The sequence below is a fragment of the Cupressus sempervirens genome, chromosome 7 (genome assembly GCF_028749045.1).
Source record: "Cupressus sempervirens isolate cs-2001-9-10 chromosome 7, ASM2874904v1, whole genome shotgun sequence".
NCBI classification, from domain to species: domain Eukaryota; kingdom Viridiplantae; phylum Streptophyta; class Pinopsida; order Cupressales; family Cupressaceae; genus Cupressus; species Cupressus sempervirens.
Genome location: NC_143124.1, coordinates 217025748 through 217034618, shown reverse-complemented (window position 1 = coordinate 217034618; position 8871 = coordinate 217025748). Strand labels below are relative to the sequence as shown.

General features: G+C 36.0%; 1 pseudogene; it reads right to left on the bottom strand.

The window, feature by feature from the left end:
* Positions 1-201: 201 nt before the first annotated feature.
* On the bottom strand, positions 202-6478 carry LOC149546268 (TMV resistance protein N-like; annotated as a pseudogene).
* Positions 6479-8871: the final 2393 nt, after the last annotated feature.

Sequence of the window (8871 nt, the reverse complement as noted above, 5' to 3'; positions counted from 1 at the left end):
AAGCGAAGTAAACACAGACAGAAAGGCTCTTCAATAGTCTTTGTGGTGAGATTCATAATACCCAAAAGGGCATGGACATGAGATTGGAAGGCATATAACAGTTTAAATGAAGTGCAAAAGAAGAATAAAAATACAATACATATTTGAAAATAAAGTATTATGAAGCTATTTTAGTTTTGATTAAATACCAATATAGCAATATCAATTTGCTATAAGTGCCCATAAATCACGAAATGACTGCATAAGTCTGAGCTCTTTTCCCATCACAAGCAATCCTTTCTCAACTTCACCTTGTCCTGAATATGAATTTATAGTGTAGTTCTCAATTGCATGATACCTTGAGCGCTGTGTGAAGAGGCCTATCCAGAACCATCCACCCTCCTCCACCTCTGCTGAAAACATTTTACTATTCGCGGAAGATATTTGCAATATCATATTTACTATCATACTCGGAGCAGTACAATTTATAACAAAACATACAATAACAGCATCCTCACTGGGCAGTCGTTCCGGAACCAATTTTGCTTGAGACCTTATGCTTTTGTTAGTGAATGAGTCAACAGCATAGAGAGTCGGAAAAGAGAAAGAATTTACAAGAGATGCAGCATCAGAAACTGCCCGCGTACATACTAATATTTCAACAGGCCATTTCTGCAAATCCGGTACACATCAAATTAAAAAATTAAGTTTGAAAGAATAAGTCAATTTTGACTATTTAGCACATTTAACTATTTAACACATTTAGCTTAAAAATAAGTCTTAGTATATGATATTTAAATCGTCGTCGCTACTAATATTACCTGCATGCTTTGAATGCAACCCTCAACACCGGATCTCCTGTTTGCTCTGAGTTCTACGCACTTCAATTTTTCCAGGGGCTCTAAGCTTTCTATACCCTGTTCTTCCCACCTGGTATCTGCTCTTAATTCTTCTAATGCTCTGCAATATTCCAGACCTCGTATTTTCTCGACTCCGTAGCATTTTCTGAAAACAAATTCTTGGAGAAAAGCTGACTGTTCAAAACTGGGTAGCACATCCATTTCGGGACACGCTTCTATTTTCAGCTTTTGAATGTTTACCAGACCAGCAATACCCCTGTTGTCCTTCAAATTTTACATCTTTTTACATCTAATTCCTTGAGTGTCGTTGGTAGAACTTAAATCTCCCTGAGATTGTGATTATTTGCAATTTGAAGAGTTTCAAGGCCAGGGCAACAGTCTTGAGAGATAGAAATCTTGGACACTTTTATTGATGATAGGTACATACACTTTAGTTGGCGCATGGAATAAGTAGATGACCCTGTCCCGAGATTCAATTCTCTCGTTAAGGAGTTGTCTATAGCCACTGTATGCAGATTACTCAGTTGCCTCACTGATATTGGTAAAGACTTTACTCCTGAAAAGATTATATAGAAATTCTCTAAGAGATTAAAACAACCCACTGAGTCTGGTAAGCTCTTCAGCTTGGGACAATTCTCAATACAAAGATCAGTCAAAGACGACAAGCCTTCCAGAGAGAGAGGCAAGCTTGTCAAACGCTCACTCCCTATCTCCATTACTCTCAACTTGCCTAATAGACCAATGTCCATAGGCATCTCTCTTAACCTAGTACAGCCACGTAAGTCTAGAGTTCTCAAGGACTCCTGATTTGTGATGTCAAAAGGCAGCATTTCCAATTGCTTGCACCCAGAAAGGTTCACATACTGGAGCTTTCTCATGCTTTCCAGCATGTCTGATCTTATGTTGAGTTTATCACATTGGTTTAGATCAAGATGTTCCAGGAATGCCAGGTCCTTAAAACAGTGTGGTAATGTACTCAATTCCTGGCATCTCTCTAAACTTAGATGCCGTAGACTTATCAAATTGCCGAAGCTAGCAGGAAGCAATGATATCTTACACGAAATTATTTGGAGATGCTCTAGCCATCGTAGAAGGCAAAATTCTTTAGGGAGTCCCGTCAGGGACCTGGCACTATTAATGACTAGGTGTTTCAAATGAATGAGACAACCTATTGACTTTGGAAATCTCTTGAACTTGTAACACCCAAAAATTATCAGTCCTCTTAACTGCACTGGAGCCTGCACAAGAAACTCAGTGAGATGGACAGAATCATACAATTAAAAATATATTGAAATAAAAGTTTGAAACAGCTTAAAAGGAAGACGCTTACATCACTGTCAGTCTCCCATAGCTCTTCTAATTCACTATCAGGTCCTTCCTCACGAAGCTCTAATACCCTCAAATTTTGTAATGAAATAGATGAGTGAAGATCTCTGTGCCTAATGTCAATGCACCGAAGCCACAACAACTCTCTTGATACATCAGCAATTATTTGATAATAATAATTCCCTGTAACCTGAAAAATTTTCAGTCCGAGCGAAGATGCTGCGAGGCTATAAGGTCCTTCGTTTGTGTCAACCACGATCTCCCCACCCAGTGAACATGGAGGAAACTCCTCAAATCCACGTGTAGATCTAGCTGTAGATGCTATTCCTCTAATGTGAATACTCTTCATTCAAAATTATATATAAGATTAAATTAAAGTCTGATAAAAATGACTCATGATTACTGAAATAAGATAACAAATGCAGTAGAAATATTGTGCATAAGAGATGTAATCTCACCTGTGCTTGATTAGAAATTTTAATAATTTGTTGTGGAAACCAAAGTCGGTATGGTGACTGTTGATTGGCAATTTCTCTTCCCAAATCTCTTAAGTGGTCATGCATTCTTATGCACTCACCATCATCATCCAATTCAACAAGACATTTATTGAAAAGCCGTTCCCAACTGTATAGACCATTCCACCTTGATCCGTCCCAAATACTTCTTTTTCTTGAGCATCTAAAGCATCATAACTTACTTTTAACCTTCTGGTAATATTTTTAGGTAATATTCTAGAGTTCTTATCTAATTGATGCTTCCAATAATCTCTGTTAAAATTCTCATATAAGTGTGCTCCAAAAATCTTTAAAGATAATGGTAATCCATCACAAACCTGGTGCAGGAGGACTCACATAAAGTATTTAGGTCAAAGTTTTATATAAAGTATTTAGGTCAAGTTTTATGCATGAGTCGACTTGAGAAATTTATCTTGATTTCGTCATTAGGATAACATAATTTTTTTGGGATTCTAGAATTTTCTATTTTGTAATAATCTAGAATTTTTCATAGACCATCTTAGCAAGTATAAGTAGAGTCTTAGGTTTAGGTTTAGGTCAAGCTTGAGAGCAAAGTTTCTGAATAGAAGTTACAGAGAGAAGAAATCTGCAGGAGAGCCAGTGTATGTACTATTCATTTGATAAATTAAATAGAAGAATTTTATAATCTATCTCTTGTTGGTGCTGGTGTTTTACCTCTACATCATTTTTGGTATCAAACCTCAGCAAAAGGTCTGAGCAAAGGTGAATTGAGAGTTTGTGTTTCTTGTGACAAGTGTTGGGAAGAGAACCTGTAGAGTGGCCACAAGACTAGGTTGAGTGGAGAGAACCTAGATAGGAGACAATGGTCACAAGAGAAGATTTATCTCATGATCAGAAGATACTTTTAGATGTATGGGTTTCATATTGTAATTTTTAGAAAAAGAAAAGAGAGCAAGAGAAAAAAAAAGAAAAGAGAAGAGGAAGCTAGAATGAATCAAGAGATAGAAGAGAAAATGAGATTCCTAATGAAGGAACTTTAAAAAGGGGAAGAAAATTTAGCGAGACTAAAAGAGGAGTTGAAGAAAAATATGGAAAAAGAAAATAGTGATCTAGAGAAACAATCCTTTGAGATTACAAAAGCTTGTGAAGATGGAATAGAGAACTCGGTTGCCATTGAAGAGAAGATTTGTCCATTGAAAGGACAAAATGAACAAATAGATGCTGATATGAAAAGTTTGCAACAAGTAGTTGTTGTTGAACCTGCTGATAAAAAGGTTCTTGAAGATAGGAAAGAGGTTGAAGTGGTAATTGTTGATGAGCCTTGTGATGAAAAGGTTCATAAAGATGAAAAAGAGGTGGATGTGTTGGTTCTTGATGGAACTAAGAGATGTCATTTGAGGTTAAGAAAGAAAGTGATATGGCCTATCAAAAAGATAATAATTGCAACAAGGAAGAAGACTTGTGATGAAGCTACGAGGATAGATAAGGATCAAATAGTGATGAATTTGTCTCCAAGCATGGAGATATTGTAGCATAAGGACATTGATAAAAAGAATGCAAAGGTTCCTAGAGTAAACCACATTGATGAATTCATATCTGATGAGGTCCCATTTGCTTTTTCTAATCCATTTAGTGTAGGTTTGCAGGAGTTCTATCTAAGTTCTTATGTGGAAGAGGTTTATGAAAATATGAAAGTTGACTTGGGTACTTGGAAAAAGTACAAACAACAAATATCATGGAATTGGAAGACAAAAAAGAGGAAGGAAAATCCAAGGGACTTGGATTCTATTGTCCCCGGGAGTATGGTGCAGGAGGACCCACATAAAATATTTAGGTCAAAGTTTTATATAAAGTATTTAGGTCAAATTTTATGCATGAGCTGACTTAAGAAATTTATCTTGATTTCATCATTAGGATACGATAATTTTCTTGGGATTTGTTCAGACCATTGTGGGATCATTCTTCCCTATTCTATATTGATCTAGAGTATTCTATAAGTTGTTTTTCCTATTTTGTAACATTCTATACTACTCTAGAATTTTCTATTTTGTAATAATCTAAAATTTTCCATAGACCATCTTAGCAAGTATAAGTAGAGTCTTAGGTTTAGGTTTAGGTCAAGCTTGAGAGCAAAGTTTTTGAATAGAAGTTACAGAGAGAAGAAATCTACAGGAGAGCCAATATATGTACTATTCATTTGATAAATTAAATAGAAGAATTGTATAATCTATCTCTTGCTGGCGCTGGTGTTTTACCTCTGCATCAAAACCTCTACAAAACTCTTTACTAAAGAATCAAACCCTTGACATGGTGATGACCGTAAGAAAACGTGCCCACAAAAAAGTTGTTCAGCATAATATGGATCGAATGCTTTCATTTTATAAACCATAGAAATGGCCGAGGATTTGAGCACTTCAAGCTCCCTAGTGGTGACTAAAACCAAACTACCCCATCCAAGACTCTCCTTGCTAGGCAAAAGTACATCCAGCTGATCCGCATGGTCCACATCATCCACCACAATCAATACTCGAACAGATTTTAGTCGGCTAGCAAGCATACTTTTACCCATTTCTATATTATCAACTCGTACATCATTCAGACCCGTGAGGCCCTCCAACAGTTCTTTCTGCTTGTTATGCAATTCACCTTTTGCAGCAGCTTCTCTAACATCAAATACAAAACTACAGCTTTCCATAGTTATATATTTGTTGTTATAAAAATGTTTGGCAAGAGTGGTTTTGCCAGACCCACCCATGCCCCATAATCGTACAATTTGTACACGATGATTGTATTCTCCAGACTGAATTGTTGCCATTTCAAAGTCATTTACAGCTTCATCTAAACCGACTGGGTGTTCGGCGACCGCAAATGGCACATTTTTCACATCTTTCAAAACGCAATTAACAATATTCTTCAGCAACCCCATCTCGTCACTAACCATGTATAACAGCAGCGAAACCAAACACAACAACAAACATGCTTCACGGACTAACCTAGATGTAAATATACGGACAGATAACAGATTATAAAATTGAAACGAAATCGAAATAAAATTTGTAAGAAAAGGGTGCGGATAGTTAGGACTCACTCCTCGGGATCCACAACGTGGCCGCGAATATTGGAAACATGGTAGAGTGCATTCCTCCACTCCCGAAGCTTTTCTGGCGTATGCCTACCCTTCTCTTCGTGCCGGGAAAATGCATCAGCAAAGACTCCACTCGCAGATCTGACATCATCGGGTTGAATATGGTAGAAAACGGGTATAATCGGGGTGCCGGTTCTGAGCATAAACGAAAGCTCTGCCAAACACCATGCTGATTGGGCATAATTCTTTGAAAATATAGCTAAATGGAGCTAAGCACTGCGCATTGCTTCTTCTAATTCTTTAGGTAAGGAATCCCCCAATTCAAGCTCTTCTGAGTCGAGAAAAACTCTTAAGCCCATGCCATTCAGGGTATTGTAGAAAGTGGTAGCGAGCGTCTTTTTGACATCGGGGCCACGATGATTAAGAAATACATCGTATGGCAGCTTTTTCGTGCCAGAAGATAATGGATATGGTGCCATGCCTTGGAAAGCATTTGTAAGCTCATTCTGTGATTGACTAGCTGTGGGGGACGTAGGTGCCGTGGAACTGGACTGATCTACACGCCAGGAAAAGAAGCGAGAAAACCAAGCAAAGCAGGATGAAAACAGGGTTACCACTGAAGAAGTGACAGAAACAGATTGAGCGGCTGGAATTGATTGAGAAGCATCTGTATCCTCGTTCTGTGGCTGACGGCCATTGTTAAAACCTGAAGTAGATGCCATGGAATTCGTTTGAACTTCCGCAGAAAGGGAGAAGGAACGATAACCAGGGTTCTTGTTAAGGATCTGGATTGCTAAGTACCCGTAGAGTAAATGAATGGCTAAGAGCCTTCAATAATGATAACAAATACCATTCTAGTTATACGAAAATTCTACGTATTTCGACATCATGTATAGCATAATTATCGGAAGCGGATGCCTCAGAATTCTGAAAGGTAGACCCACTTTGTACGCAAAAGCATGAGCCGTTGTTAAAGACTAATGTACAACTATCACGATCATTGTGCACGCCATCACACACGTCATGGTCTTTTGCAGATAACAAGACTTCTGGTCAATTGCTATGTTTGAACATAGTGCAAAATATAATTGTTACTATTTCAACTTTTTATCTCCTTACGCCTCTTTTCAGAAAATGTATTTTTATGTTGGAGTATTCTAATATGTTAATTAATAATTATTTTAAATAATAAGAGTTAACTATTGGACGCTTTTTTTTTTATGCAAGTAGAGTACAAAATATACAAAATAATGAATGATGAATAGTAGATATTTAGTTGAATTCTGATATTAATATGAGGATCCAATTGTGTAGTTTTTTAAGGTGAAGCATTAGGATTTCATAGGAGGTCACCCATTCCAATACTACTTTAGCTTAGGTGTGCTTAACTATAAAGTTTCCTCCAAGGTTAAACCTACTTCGCTTGCAATTCCATTTGCAAAACTTTCAACCAACGTTGTGCCTTATGATCCATTCATTAGGACGCCCCTCAAGCTCATCAACTGATATGTAGGCATCTAGGTGATGCTCATAGGGGTGAACCTTTGAGACTTCTTCGAAGGTTAGCAATCCTAATAACATCCTTGCTCGAGCATGCTTAACCATGGAGTTTCCTCCAAGGTTAAATCACTATACTTGCAATCCCATTAACAAAACCTTTAGCAAGTATGGTACCTTATGAAGTATTCATTAAAAATTCTCTCAACCTCATCAATTGATAAGTGTTAAGTATTTCATTCATTATCATGGCATATGGGCTCATGTGGGTCAATGGGTTTGACTCAAACAATTGCACATTTGACTCTTGATAGCAATATCATAGATAATGAATGATTAATAAGGGAAGAATACTAGTAATTGAACATACATTCTAATAATCACATATTCTATGTACACTTGACCCCCCAATTAGTAGTTTTAAAGGATCCTTATAAACGACAACACATGTACCAATAGTGTTAGGATTAACGAGACAGAAATAACAAATACATGCAAATATAAACAGTATCAGAAAATGATAAATCACATAGAAGATAATACAAGACACAAAGATTTAACGTGGTTCACCCAATCCCTAAGCTACATCCACCAACAATGAGTCAAATATTCTTATTATCTAGTGATTATAACCTGATAACAATCTATGTAATCTCTTAGAGCTCAATACCGCCACAAGAAGAGACAATCTCATCTTACATTATGAAATCCTAATCTTAAGCCATTTTATACAACCTTTTTACTGCTTAAAAAATTAGGGCTAGAATAAATTTTCTAATAGAAAAATAATAGTCGATGCCTTTTACAATAATAAAGTCAATCAAACTTTTGGGAGTGCACTTGGGGCTATGCCTTAGGAACCCGCAAGGGGTGCTACCTCCAAACCCTCATAGAATAATCTAGGGGGAAACTACACCGAATAAAGTGGGGAAAAATTAACCTCTGAGTCTATATAGGCTCCACATCACAAAAATTCCCACTTGGTGACTAATCAAACTCCACAACAATAAAAAATAGTTGATTATTTTTTAACTTTTTTGGTTGGTAATTAGCCCATTGTGCTCTTCTATTAAGACATTTGTGCATGACTACTAAGACATGATAGTTCTATCCTCTCTAAAATATAATTTTATTATTTGAGTTAGGGTTGAAATTTATTTTAAATATTTTTTAGTTTTTGATACACAACCCATTTTTCCTAATTACATTTGTAATAAAATGAGAATCATTTTTATTTGTACCATGGTGTAAACAATTTAGTGAATTTAAAAGAATGATATGTAGATTCTATGTCGTTATTTACCCCTATGTCATACCTACAAAAAATACACCAATTACCTACTTTTACATCCTATTCTTCTTCTCTTATAATACAACAAGGCCTAAAGATGTTTGGACCACCCCTAAAAATCCTACCAAAATTCAAAAAATTTATTAAAAAATATAAGTCAAATGAGATCTACTATATAATTGGTATCTATCTATCTATCTAAATTATATGTAACTTTTAATTTTACTATTTAAATTAGAAATAAATAGTAAAATATACAAATTACAATCCAAGAATAAGTATTTAATATCTTCAATTTTAAGAATATATAAATTATAATATTATTATTTTTTAATTTTAAAAAGCAACTCTTATTTA